This window comes from Sorex fumeus, unplaced genomic scaffold, assembly GCF_029834395.1.
Source record: "Sorex fumeus unplaced genomic scaffold, SorFum_2.1 ptg000006l, whole genome shotgun sequence".
In the NCBI taxonomy this organism is placed as follows: domain Eukaryota; kingdom Metazoa; phylum Chordata; class Mammalia; order Eulipotyphla; family Soricidae; genus Sorex; species Sorex fumeus.
Window position 1 is genome coordinate 41014789 of NW_026606063.1, and position 13199 is coordinate 41027987.

A 13199-nucleotide genomic window follows, 5' to 3' on the forward strand; every position below is an offset into this window, starting at 1 on the left:
TATTATAATGAAAACAAATTCCACTTGGGATCAGGATGTGGTTCAGTGGCACATACTTTTCATGTGTAAAACCTTAGGTTTAACTTCAATTCCTAGCAATTTTCCCCCTGCAAAAAAAAATAATAGTAATAATAATAATAAACAAAACCCCACTTATAATAGCATTTATTAATAGAAAATATCTAGAAATAATCTTTTGTTGTTAGTGGTGTTTTGTTTTATCTTGGGCAACACTGAACAGTACTCAGGAGTCGCTCCTGGCTCTGAGTTCTGACCTGGATTACTCCTGGAGGGCTTGAGGACCATATGGGCTGAAGGGGATCAAACTCAAGTTGCCCGTGTATAAGGCAATTACCCTACCTGCTGTACTAATGCTTCAGCACTGTTATGGTTTTGTTTCTAATCATTTTTCTTTTTTGGCCATATCATCCAGAGCTCAGGGATTATTCCTGACTGCTAGGGAACCTTTTGGTGCTGAAGATACAACACTAGTCTTTCACATGCAAAACGTGTTCAGCCCTTTAAGCCATCTCCCTGGCTCTCTAAGGGGAAAAAAAGGGCTATAATGTAATATAAGTATACAGTAATGTGTATGATTTATTAGTATAGGACTGGAGAGATAGTACAGAAAGTAAACACTTGCCTGCATGAGGCTAACCTTGGTTTGATCTCTGGTACTGCATATGGTCCCCCAATCCCTGCAAGGCGTGATCCCTGAGCACAGAGCCAGGAGTAAGCTCTGAAAACTGCCAGATGTGGCCCAACATCCTCCCCAACCCCCCAAAACAATTAAAAACTAAAAATGGAAGTAAATCTAGCTACAGCTAGATTTGAGCATCTAATATGAATTCAAAATTATAATTTATTTTGAATTTATTTGATGCAGTGAATGTAGCCTGACACTTAAGTTTAAGAAAATAGCCAAGACAGTTTTGAAAGAGGTGTTAGGCTTGCCCTGCCAGTTATTGCCACAGAAGGAATGACTAAGTGGGGTGGAGCTGTAGGAAAAGACAAGCATATCAACAAAGCAGAAAGAAAATGGATGTAAAAGCATGTATTATCTAATAAAGGCCTCTCGCATCTGAGGGGAATAGGATACATTAGAAAATGACAAAAGTTTTCCAGTTGATGCCAAATGTCCAGGTAGTTGATGGTTCCTGAAACCCTAAGAGGATGGGGAGGCCTACTCTGAGCTTGACCAGGAGGCCTGTGTTTGACAAGAAATATCTTCCCTGGGCCAAGGCAGGCAAGACTACACTCAGGCCATGCATTTGCCATTCCTGGATTATTCATAAATATCATTGGGACAAATAGCAACAATTTTGGGAAAAAATTATTAGCTTTTTTCTTTCTGATACTGAAGACAGAAATCATAAAGGTAAAGATTGCTAGATCTGGCTACTTAATTACTGAGCAGTTTCTTTTTTGCAGGGAGAGAGGCATACCTGGAGGTGCTTAAGGCTTATTTCTGGCTCTGTGCTCAGAGATAACTCCTGGCAAATGTGGGGGACCTTATGGGGATACCAGGGGTCGAACCCAGGCTGGCTGTTTTCAAGGCAAACACCCTATTATTATTATTATTATTATTATATAGTATTATTACTCTGGCCCCAATCACTAGAAACTTCTGTAGGGTCAACTGTCAATGGACATTGATAATTTAAAGGGAAAATGCATGAGATATAATGATTAATTAATATTTTTTACTATATTATAAGTTCCTCAATAAGAAAAATACAAATACCCAAAAGGAAAAGGTGAAAAAGATGTGAGTAGCTAATTCACCGAAGAAGAAATGTAAGCAGTTGAGAAATAATTTTTTCCTTTGCTCACCAGTAATCTAAGGAATGAAGTAGCATAAACATAGTTTATGCCTTTTTTGTTTTTGTTTTTAGGGCCACGCCCAAAAAAACATTGGAGGTGCTTGGGGGACCATAAGGTGCTGGAACACTGGATTCCTGCATGCGGAGCAGCTCTCCAGTTCTCGAGCCATCTCCTCCACCCTATGCAGTTTCTGTTTGTTTGTTTGTTTGTTTGTTTTCACCTGTCAAGACTGGCAAAGAAAAATCTGCAGGCCTGAGAGATAGTACAGCAGGTAGGGTGCTTGCCTTGCAAGTGGCCAACATCCTCACCATTCAATAAATACCCAGAACCCCTCCAAGAGTGATCTCTGAGCACAGAGCCAGGAGTAAACCCTGAGCACAGCCGGGTATGGCCCCAAAACAAAAACAAAACAAAAGAATAAGAGAAATCTCTTATTTCCATGGGGTCCACCCAGGTTTGATCCTTAGCACTGCATATGGTCCCTTGAGCACCAGGAGTGATCCCTGAGCTCAGAGCCAGGAGTAAGCCTTGAGCACTGCCAGCTATGGCCCCAAAAACAAACAAAAAGAATAAGGGAAAGCATCTGAAGTGGAGAAAGCCCCAGCGAATGGAGCCTAGTCACCATGGACTCACACTCTACCTAGTATTGGTTTCTGATCACCTTTTCCAGAGAGCATCAAGCAGCAGTTGTGAAAGGCGCTGATAGGTCGCTAAAATATAATCTGCAAATTTGTGGTTAGCTAGAATATCCTGTCAGTCTGTTAAGTTCTAGTTTCCTTTTCTTATTTTAAAATGTCTTTTCCCCAGAAAATGGGTCATGGCTGTACAGGCAAGTATCCTCTAATAAACTTTGAACTCCTTGGATGTCCAAATTTCTGGCTAAATGGTTCAGTCTACCCTTCAGAGTACAAGGTGACAACCAGTCCTCTGCAGGCTCCACAGTGGGGCCAGGAGACTCCCCTGTGGGTTATTTCCCCACAGCAACAGGCCCTTTCAGGCTCGAGCTTCCTGAGAGGGTGAGACTCACCTCATTCAGCGTGCAAACAGTCCACCCCACATTGTCACTTGGTTTTGGGAATCCCCTATTAATCCCCTAGAATTCCCAAGGACGCTAGGTTGAAAAGTATCAGGCCATGGTGATATCAATGATAGTCTTCATTCTGGTTAAAATGTGATTCCACTTTCCGGGTGTAAGACCCAAGTAATCAACAGGATTAAAAAAAAAAGTGGGAAGATTTTATTTTTAGTTTGTTAGCAGTCCAAATCAGGACCTTCTGATGCCTTCTAGGTCAAATAGGCATATTCACACACGACTGGTGGGAAATGAAATTAGATGACAATTCATTTTACTTTGGGTAGGCAAGATGTAAGTATGACATCATGGAGGACAGAAGCCTTGCCTGGCGCAGGTTTGTTTCCCAGCATACAGTATAGTCCCCTGAGCTCCAAGTGGAGTGATCTCCGGGCACTGTGTGCAGCCCTCTCCTCTCTTGCCCCCCGCCCCCCATAGAATATAGGACTGGGAGTGTTGTTAAGTAATAAAGCACTTGCCTTGCATGTGAGGTGGTCCTGGTAGTGCCAAGAAGAGGAGGAGAAGGAAGAAAGGGTGGAGGAGGGGGAGGGAAAGGGGAAGGGGAAGGTGGAGGGCATATGGTGCCTCTAACATTGCCAGAAGTGACCCCTGAGCACTGCCAGCTGTGGCTCTAAAACAAGCAAGCAAAAACATCTAAGATACTTTAAAAAAAAGCAGCAATATAAACCATCATGATTTTGTATCCAGAAATGGTTTCTTAGGTATGAGTAAAAGCAATAAAGGAAAAAAAAAAGATGAACCAGACTCAAAAAAAAAAAATAGACTCTATTAAAAAATAACCTTTAAAGGGGACAGAGCTGTAGTACAGTAGATAGGGCATTTGTCTTGCAATTAGATAACCCGGGTTTGATTCCTGGCACCCAATATGGTTCCCTGTGCCCTACCAGAAGTGACTCCTGAGCACAGAGCCAGGAGTATTTCTGAGCACCACTGGGTATGGCCCAAAAAGAAGAAAAAAGAGGAAAAAACAAAAAACAAAAACACCCGATGAAGCCAGCACTTACCTTATATCTGTATAGCCCTCAGTTCTATTCCTGGCCCCAACTAAAAGGGAACAACTCACCCACAAAATGGGATAAAATATTTGATATTTTCAATCAGATAGCAGATAATATACAAAATGATATAGAACTCTTGCAACTCAACAACAAAAAGCTTAGGCAGTTTTTTAAGTGGGTTAAGAATTTGAATAGACATTGCTCCAAAGAAGGTATACATACTGCACATGAAAAGAAACTCAAGTAGGAAATGCAAATCACTAGGGTGAGTAATGAAAATGAAAACCACATTTGAGATGCCACTTCATACGAAGCAGGACTTCTTGAGAAAACAAAAAAGAGGCCGGGGAGATAGTGCAGCAGGTAAGGCACTTGCCTCACAATCAGCCCCTGTGTTTTTCAAACTCTGGAGTCAAGGTTCCCTTGATGAGTTAAAAGTTATGTGGGGGTGTGGGGGGAGGATTCAGAGAGATAGCAGGTAGAGCACTTGCCTTGCACACAACTGACCCGGGTTCAGTCCCCAGCATCCCATATGGTCCTTAGAGCACCTCTAGGAGTGATTCCCCAGTGCAGAGCCAGGATTTACCTCTGAGCACCACCAGGTATGACCCCAAAACAAAATAACAACAATAACAAAAACAAAAAGGTTAAGGGCCAGAGTCACGTGCAGTGGGTAGGGTTTTTGCCTTGCATGTGGTAGACCTGGGTTTGCTCCTCAGCATCCCATAAGGGTTCCTGGAGCATAGCGAAGAATAAGTGCAGAGCCAGGAGTAAGCTCTGAGCACTGCTGGATGTGCCCCCCGCCCCCAAAAAAAGTTATGTCAGGGACTGGAACAATAGTACAATGGGTAAGGCACTTGCCTTGCAGGAGCCCACCAGGATTTGATCCCCGTATGGTGCCCCAAGCCCTTCCAGGAGTGATCCCTGAGCACCACTGGGTGTGGCCCCAAGACAAAAGTTATGTCAATATGTTCGCTGGCTCTCAAAATATCTTTAGACCATGCTTGACCCGGGTTAACTGAAGCCACAAAAAGCAAAACTGTCACTGAGGAGGAACTACTGTAACTCAAGAGAAATGAAAACCCAGATTTGCACAAAAATTTGTGCACAAATATTCCCAGAAGCATTCATAATGGTGAAAAAGTGGGAACAAGCCAAATATTTGTTAGCTGGTAAGTAGATAAACAATGTGGTATAATTGTACAGTGGAACTGTTCAGTCATAGAATGAAATGAAGAATTATGCTATAATAGGGATGAACCTTGAAAACCTGCTCAGAGAAATAATTCAGTCACATATTATATACTTCTATTGTATCAAATGTCTATTAAAAGCAACCCCAAAGTCAAAAAGTCGCATTGTGATGGTCAGGTCTACGGTAGAGGAGCATGAGTAAGGAATGGGGAGTGAGTGATAATGGGTCAGAGGTGTTTCTTGGAGGTCAGGAAAGACTGGCCCGGGCCAGAGTTTAGGGATTAAGTCATTTTTCTTTACACGCGGTTGACTCTGCTTTGATTCTGGTTATCACATATGAACTTCCATGAGCATCTCTAGGAGTTACCCCTGAGCCTCATTGGGTATTGCCCTGAAATCAAACCAAACCAAACCAAACCAAAACAAAAAAATATTTGACATAAGACAGTAGTTGATGAATACACAACCTTGTGAACACACTGAAAACTACTAAAGTGTATACTTTAAAATGGTGAGTTCTAACTATGCTCCCTTCGTTAAAAATGATTAAATAATGCATTCTAAACTATGATACCTAAATAAAAATGAAATAAAATGGTGAATTCCATGGGACTGGAGAGATGGTACAGCAGGTCGCGCCCTTGCTTTGCACATGGCTGATCCAGGTTTCATCTCTGGCACCACATATGGTCAGTCTGAGCCCTGCCAGGAGTGATCCCTCAGCACAGAGCCAAGAGGAAGCCCTGAGCACTAACCAGGTATGGCCCCCAAACCCAAATAGCTGCTTGAAGACATCAGTTCTGTGGCTCAGTGGTAAAACATATGCCCTGCATGTATGAGACCCTAGGTTTGATCCCTGAGCACTGTTGGCAGTGACTCCCTACCCTTCCTTCCTGTTGCGTGTGGCCCCAAAATGAGAGAGAGAGAGAGAGAGAGAGAGAGAGAGAGAGAGAGAGAGAGACAGACAGACAGACAGACAGACAGGCAGACAGGCAGGCAGGCAGGCAGGCAGGCAGGCAGAGACAGACAGAGACAGAGAAGTTTGGGAGCCTGACTGCTGTGTTCAAATCTCTGCCACTCATCAAATCAAAACTCTGCCATCACCTCACTCTCTAACCCTGGACAAGTTACTTCATTGCTTGGTGACTGTTTTCTCCCCTGTGAAATGGCATCAAAATACTGTCCACAGGGCAGGGGAGATGGCTCACAGGGCTGGAGGCATGCTTTGCATGTGGGAACCCTGTGTTCAATCCCTGGCACCACATATGGTCAATCTGAACACTGTTCTCTGAACACACATGGTTCTCTGAACACTGCTGGGAGAAACCCAAAGCATTGAGCCAGGAGTAGCCCCAGCACCACTGTGTGGCCTTCCCCAAACAAATCAATCACCATCTGCCTCTTCTGGCCCTGTAGACTAAATGATTAATTTATTTAAAGTGCTTGCAATACTGTTTTGCAAATAGTAAACTAGTGATAAATATTAGCCAGGTCTGGAGAGGTTGCTTGCAGCAGCTCAGGGTGAGACTAGGGAATTCCCATACCTGACCTCACTCAGGTTCTGGGAGAAAACAGTGGGAGACACTTCTCTTTGGGGTTCACTGAGTTAGGCCAGAAAGTGCTTTTTTGATGTCAAAGTGAAGCAACAAAGGCAGGTACAGGTTTTCATCCACGCAGAGGGAGGGTTAAGAAGGTATCTGGAGAGCTGCTTCAGGGATTAAAGCGCTTGCTTTGCATGTGGTTGACCCTGGTTCCCTCCCTGGAGCCCTGTATGGTTCCATGAGCACCACCAGGAGTCATCCTTGAGCACAGAGGTAGGAGTAAGACATGGTATGTTGTTGGGTATGGCCCCAAACCTAAAAAGAAGACAAAACAAAAGAAACAAAAAGAAGATGCACCCAGGGGCTGCAGACCTGGCTCAAAGGGACAGAGCTCACACTGTGTCTGTAGCAGGTGTGACGGCCAGCAAGGCCTGGTTCCTGAGCACCTCACAGTGTGGCCCAGAAATAAGTTAAAAAAAAATCAAAGTGTATCTGTATGTCCTCTCTGTGGTAAAAAACCTTAGGGAAGAGGCTGGAGCGATAGCACTGCGGGTAGGGCGTTTGCCTTGCACGCGGCTGATCTGGGTTTGATTCCCAACATCCTATATGGTCCCCTGAGCACCGCCAGGAGTAATTCCAGAGTGCAGAGCTAGGAGTAACCCCTGTGCATCGCCCTGTGCATCTCCGGGTGGGACCCAAAAAGCAAAAAAAAAAAAAAAAAAAAAAAAAAAAAAAAAAAAATTGCTTAGGGAAGAAATACTTAGGCATCTTTCATTTCATTATTTCATTAGTGGGGACTGAATAATGCTGCCACTAACAACAGTTGCCTCAATTCCCTGCCAAGGAGTATTCAGCTTGGTGGAGGTCTGGGGTCCTCACAGGTGCTGGAGAAGGGTGGGGGGCAGCTCTATTCCTTCCTCCTTCTGTTAGTTGACAGGACGTCCGAGGAGTGAGAATTCCCTCAGCGAACACCCTGAGAGCCTAAGAGCAGAAGGGGCTGTGGTGTGGTAAGGGGAAGAACTCCCCACGGAGTAATGTTCTCTGGCACACGCCTCTTCGCCTTCCCCTCCCCTGTCGTCTCCTTCCACTACTCCTCTGCCCCTGTCAACTCTGTAGCTGGTCAGCACCCTCAGGGCTGTTCAGAGCAAATCTCTCTGTTAGTTCCTTCCTCCGTGCTTCCTCCTTAATCAGTCCTTGAGAATACCCACATGCCCATGTGTGACTTACTGCTGCCACTTTTTGTTAACTTCCTTTTTCCTCTCAGGGTGTTGAGGGAAGGCCTATGTATCAGAAGTCAGCCCTGCGGGACGCGGCGGAACCAAGACTTGGTGCCCACAAAGGCAGTATTATTTCCCGAGACAGCTTGAGAACCCGGGTGATTATCTTACCCCGTTCTCTCAGATGGAGGACTAAGATCCAGAAAGGGGAGCAGCTGGTCCCAGATCACCTGCTGGGTTGATGGGAGAGCCAGGCCTGTAAGTCAGGCCTCCTCAGGTTCCACTGGGTGGAAGTTTCCTTGCAGAATGCTGATGCTGAAGAGCAGGAGCCCCACTTGGGAGTCTCAGAACGCCAGTTTGCTAACAAAGAAGAGAACAGCTAGGGTGGGAATTACGAGGATCTGATTATTTTTCACAAGCAAGGTTGCCCAAGCAGAATGACTCTGAAAGTCTGTCAGGGAGGCAAGGGAGCAGCAGGCCTGGCACTGGTGAGGCTGGCCGTGACTGAGTCTGGAGGGCCGGGCATTTGTGCTGAGTACTTTGGATTTTCTCCTGTAGGCCATGTGTAGCGGTGGGACTTTAAGCAGAGGAGTGATGTGGTCAGACTGGAATTTTAGGAAGGCCCCTCCGTGGCCAGGCCAGGCAAGATGGCCAGAGGACTTGGCCACGGATGGTTTTTCTGGTGGTGACTGCCTATTTATACGTCTGGCTGGGTGCTGTGTTGTTGGCTGCAGACGTGAGGCCCAGCCACATGCACCAGTGTGTGGTTCACCAACTGGGGGGGCCGAGAGCAACCAGGACAAGGTGAGCTCACTTCACAACGCTCAAGCTCCTGACCTGAGTGGCTTACATTCAGGGGGACAGAGAGCATGCTGTCACTCCATGGGAGACCTCAAGAGGGTACCCAAACTGACAGCTGGGGTAGGGCAGACAGGAGTGTTGGAGGTGGGTGTTGCGTGGTACCCCAACTGTGGGCCGGGAGTGGAAGGGAGACCAATCTTTGTAAACATGCAGGACCACTGCTGGAGCTCTGAGCTGACAGGTGCTTGGCCGTCTACTCTTGACAGGCCACGCTCAACTGTCAAAGAAGTTTAACAGCTGCAAAAGGCGCATCTGCTGCTCAGCCCACAAATAAGGTGGGGTGGGGAGTGACCCACACTCACTGCCCCAAAGGACAAAGGAAAGGAATCCTGAAATAAAAATCCCTCTAGGAAAAGAGGAAAATTAGATTCTAATAACGTGACCAGCCTGGCTCCTGGAGTATACTGCTCTGAGATGCTCTATTACCCAAATCTTCTTTTCTTCCTTTTTTCTTTTCCCCTTTTGGCCACACCTGGTGGTACTCAGGGGTTATTCCTGGCTAGGCACTCAGGAATTACTTCTGGTGGCGCTCAGGGGACCACATGGGATGCCAGATATCTAACTTGGGTTGGACATGTTCGAGGCAAGCGTGTACCAGCTGAACTATCTCCCCAGTTGCTCATTTTTTTCTTTTTCTTTTCTTTTTTTTCCTTTTGTGGTGTTGATATCGAACCCTGGTCCTGACACATTTCAGGCATATGCTCTTACCGCATCTCCCCAGCCCCTGTCTGATCCTTTGTTTTTGGTCGTGCTGGGATCCAACCCAGGTCTTCACACATGCAAGGCAAGTTCTTTGCTGCTCAGCTACATTCCCAGCCATCCAATCCTTTCTTACCTGCAGTTTCATTTTCAGCTTTCTGTTGGTTCTTGATCACATGCCTTTAATGAGGTTCCTTTCCAAATCCAAAGCAAACTTTCACCAGTTCTCCCTATCCAAATTATTGTTCAAATGCCTTCATTATGCTGCCAATTATTTGAGTTGTCTGTTCTAGCTCTACTTCCTCGCTGCCAGGCCCTCCTTTTCAGTAGCAACTGGCCTCCACCTCACTCTTCTGAAATTTTGCTTCCCAAGGATATCCACAACACTGAAACAGTCTCCCCAGTATACTGCTATGATCTCTTGGGCAACCAAGAGATGTGCCCACACCAAATTAAGGGTTGAAAACCAGACCCTTCCACAAGCAAGGCAAGTACTCTATTTCTGAGTTGTATATCTAACCCCATGATTTATAAAATGACAGATAATATCTAAAAAACAATTAGAGGGGCTAGAGAGATCGCATAGGAGGTAACGTGCTTGCCTTGTTTGTATTGATCTTTGTTCGAATCTCCATCACTTAGGGTTCCCTAAACAGTGCCAGGGTTCATGCCTGAGCAGAGCCACTGGATTTGGCCCCCAAACTATTGGAAATTAGACTTGAGTTTTTTGTTTGTCTTTGTTTTGGGGCCACACCCAGCAGTGCTCAGGGCTTACTACTGGCTCTTTACTCAGAGGTCACTCCTGGGAGTGCTAAGGGTCATATGGGATGTCAGGGATAAAACTTAGGTCTGCTATGTGCAAGGCAAGTGCTCTACCTACTGTACTAGCTCTCTGGCCTTGAGGTTTTTTTTAAAAAAAATTTTAACATTTAAGTTATATATGTCACTGTCACTGTCCTCCTGTTGTTCATTGATTTGCTTGAGGGGGCCCAGTAACATTGTGAGACTTGTTACTGTGTTTGGCATATCGGATATGTCACAGGAGTTTGCCAGGCTTTGCCATACAGGCGAGATACTCTTGGTAGCTTGCCGGGCTTGCCAAGAGGGGCAAGTTATATACAGTATGTAGAGTTCTGTTTGCATATGGTTCATAAAAAAGAATGAAGGTCATTATATATGTAAGTTACAAATAAATTTGGTATATGCTAAGGATGTTTGCATATAAATTTGGTATATAGTAAATATATAAAGCATATAGATTTGGTACATATTAAGAGGGAGTGCCCTTTTGTGGGGGCTACTCCTAGCAGTGCTCATAGCTTTGGGACTACTCCCAGTGGTACTAGGGGCTAGTGGTACATGGTACAGTAAAAAGGTAAAGGCCCTCCCGTTGTTCGTCGATTTGCTCGAGCGGGCCCAGTAACGTCTCCATTGGAGACTTTGTTGTTACTGTGTCTGGCATATCGAATACGTCACAGGGAGCTTGCCAGGCTCTGCCGTGCGGGCGAGATACTCTCGGTAGCTTGCCGGGCTCTCCGAGAGGGGTGGAGGAATCGAACTCGGGTCGGCCATGTTGGCTGCGTGCATGTTTTGTGGGGGTACACTTTAAAAAAAGTTTCAGGGTAAGCTTTGAATTTTGTGTTATGGTATTTTAGGCTCTTGATAATTTTGCCTGATTTCCTGGTGTCTGCCGCCACCTCTTCCCTTCATTTTCCACTTACTGAGCTACAAGTTACTACATGTCTTCCAGCTGCACCGAACATTGTTTCAGCAAAGTAATACGGTGTTCAAATCCAGTAACTGCTTTACTATCAGTCTTGAAACTTTCCCTTCTGATTTCTCTCAGGGGCAGAGGGTGATTTTTTTTTTTTCTCATGGACTGTTTCTTTTCTCATATTTGTTCTGTAGATACTTATTGAGCCCTGCTATGTCAGATACATGCCTGGCATTAGAGAGGTGGTGAATAGTCTAATTCAGTCCCTTACCTCAAAACTAATCTTTAACTTTTTCCACTTGGTTTCTTATTTCCCTATAGCTCTTACCTCTTCCCTTGAGTTTGTCTGTTTCTAGGGAAATCACAAAGTTTTTTTTTTTTTTTTTGAGTCACACCTGGTGATGCTCCGGGATTACTCCTTGGCTCTGCACTCAGGAATTACTCCTGGTGGTGCTCAGGGGACCAGATGGGATGCTAAGGATTGTACCTGGGTTGGCTGCATGCAAGGTGTACTCACTGTACTATCGCTCTGCATGCAAGGCCTTACCCTCTGTACTATCACTCTGGCCCCTCTGTTGACTATTTCTATCTGCATAAACTCATATCACCTGTCTGAATGAATTGTTTCTTTCTTGTATCTTTCTTTGAACTTCCACCCAGTTCCAATCTTCCCATCTTTTTTTTTTTTTTGGTTCACACCTGGTGGTGCTCAGGGCTTACTCCTTGCTCTACGCTCAGGGATCACTCCTAGTGGGCTTGGGAGACCAAATGGGGTGCCAGTGATCGAACCAGGGTTGACTGCATGAAAGGCAAACGTCCTATTCACGATCACCCTGGCCCAGATACTGAATTCTTAAACATTAGACCAAACGGTTTTTTGAGGAGCACTCCTGGCAGTGCTTGGGGGACCATATGGGGTGTCTGGAATCAAACTAGGGTCATCTACGTGCAAGGCAAGCGCTCTATCTGCTGCACTATCACCTGGGCCTACATGAGGTAGTTTTCTGACATTTTGGGTCTCTCCTCCTTGCCTTTCTTCTTAGGCCTTACTATCTAAATCATTTTCTAAATTATTTCCAGTTTTGCCTGTTGTATGGGAGAGGATTGAGAAAAATGTTATTTTTTTTTTTGAGGGGTGGGAGAAGGAGCACCGGCCAGGTGTGCTCAGGGACTATGCCTGGCTTAATGCTTGGGGGGGCCATTCAGTGCCAGAGACTGAACCCAGATCTCTTGCACACAAAGCAAGCACTCCAGCCTGGTTCAGTTCTCTATTTGATCTTAGGCCTACTTTCCATTACTTCACTTTGGAAGTTTTAGGGACTCCTCAAAAAAATCATTTGATCCACTGTTTAAGAATTCAATATTGGGGCCAGAGTGATAGTGCAGCAGGCAGGGCATTAGTCTTGCATACGCCAACGGAAGTTCAGTCGATGCCATCTCATTTGGTCCCCCATGCCCTCCAGGAGTGATCCTGGAGCACAGAACCAGGAATAAGCCCTTGTGCACACCAATTGTGGCCCCAGAGCAAAAACAACGAACAAGAGTTCAGTATCATTCCACTCCTGCTCTATTCCATAACACCCTGTGATTGTTACACCTGGCTTACTCCCAGCTCTGTGCTCAGGGTTCACTCTTGTTAGTGAGGGACTAGACAGTGCTGGGGATCAAATGCATGCAAAGCAAGTGCCTAAGCTCTTGGTACTAGTTCTCCGGTCTCTGATGGCCCTTGCTATTTCCACTTATTTTTTAACCTCTTCTACCTATCCTAGTCCTTTTGTCTATTTTCTCTCAGCTTTTTAGCAATATTTAATAATAAAAGATTATTATCAAATCGCATCGCTTGCTATCTTTAAATATGTCTTTGACTAGATACTGTGGGTAGAAATGGACTTCTGGGTACACTAAAGTTTTGTTTTTGGACATACGCAGAGAGGTGGGGGCTACTGGCACAGTGCTAGATTAGTCCCAGGGATCACACTTGAGCCTGTAGCACACACATTAACCCTTTTTCTTTCGGGAGTTTGGAGCACACCCAGAGGGGCTCAGGGTCTATTTCTG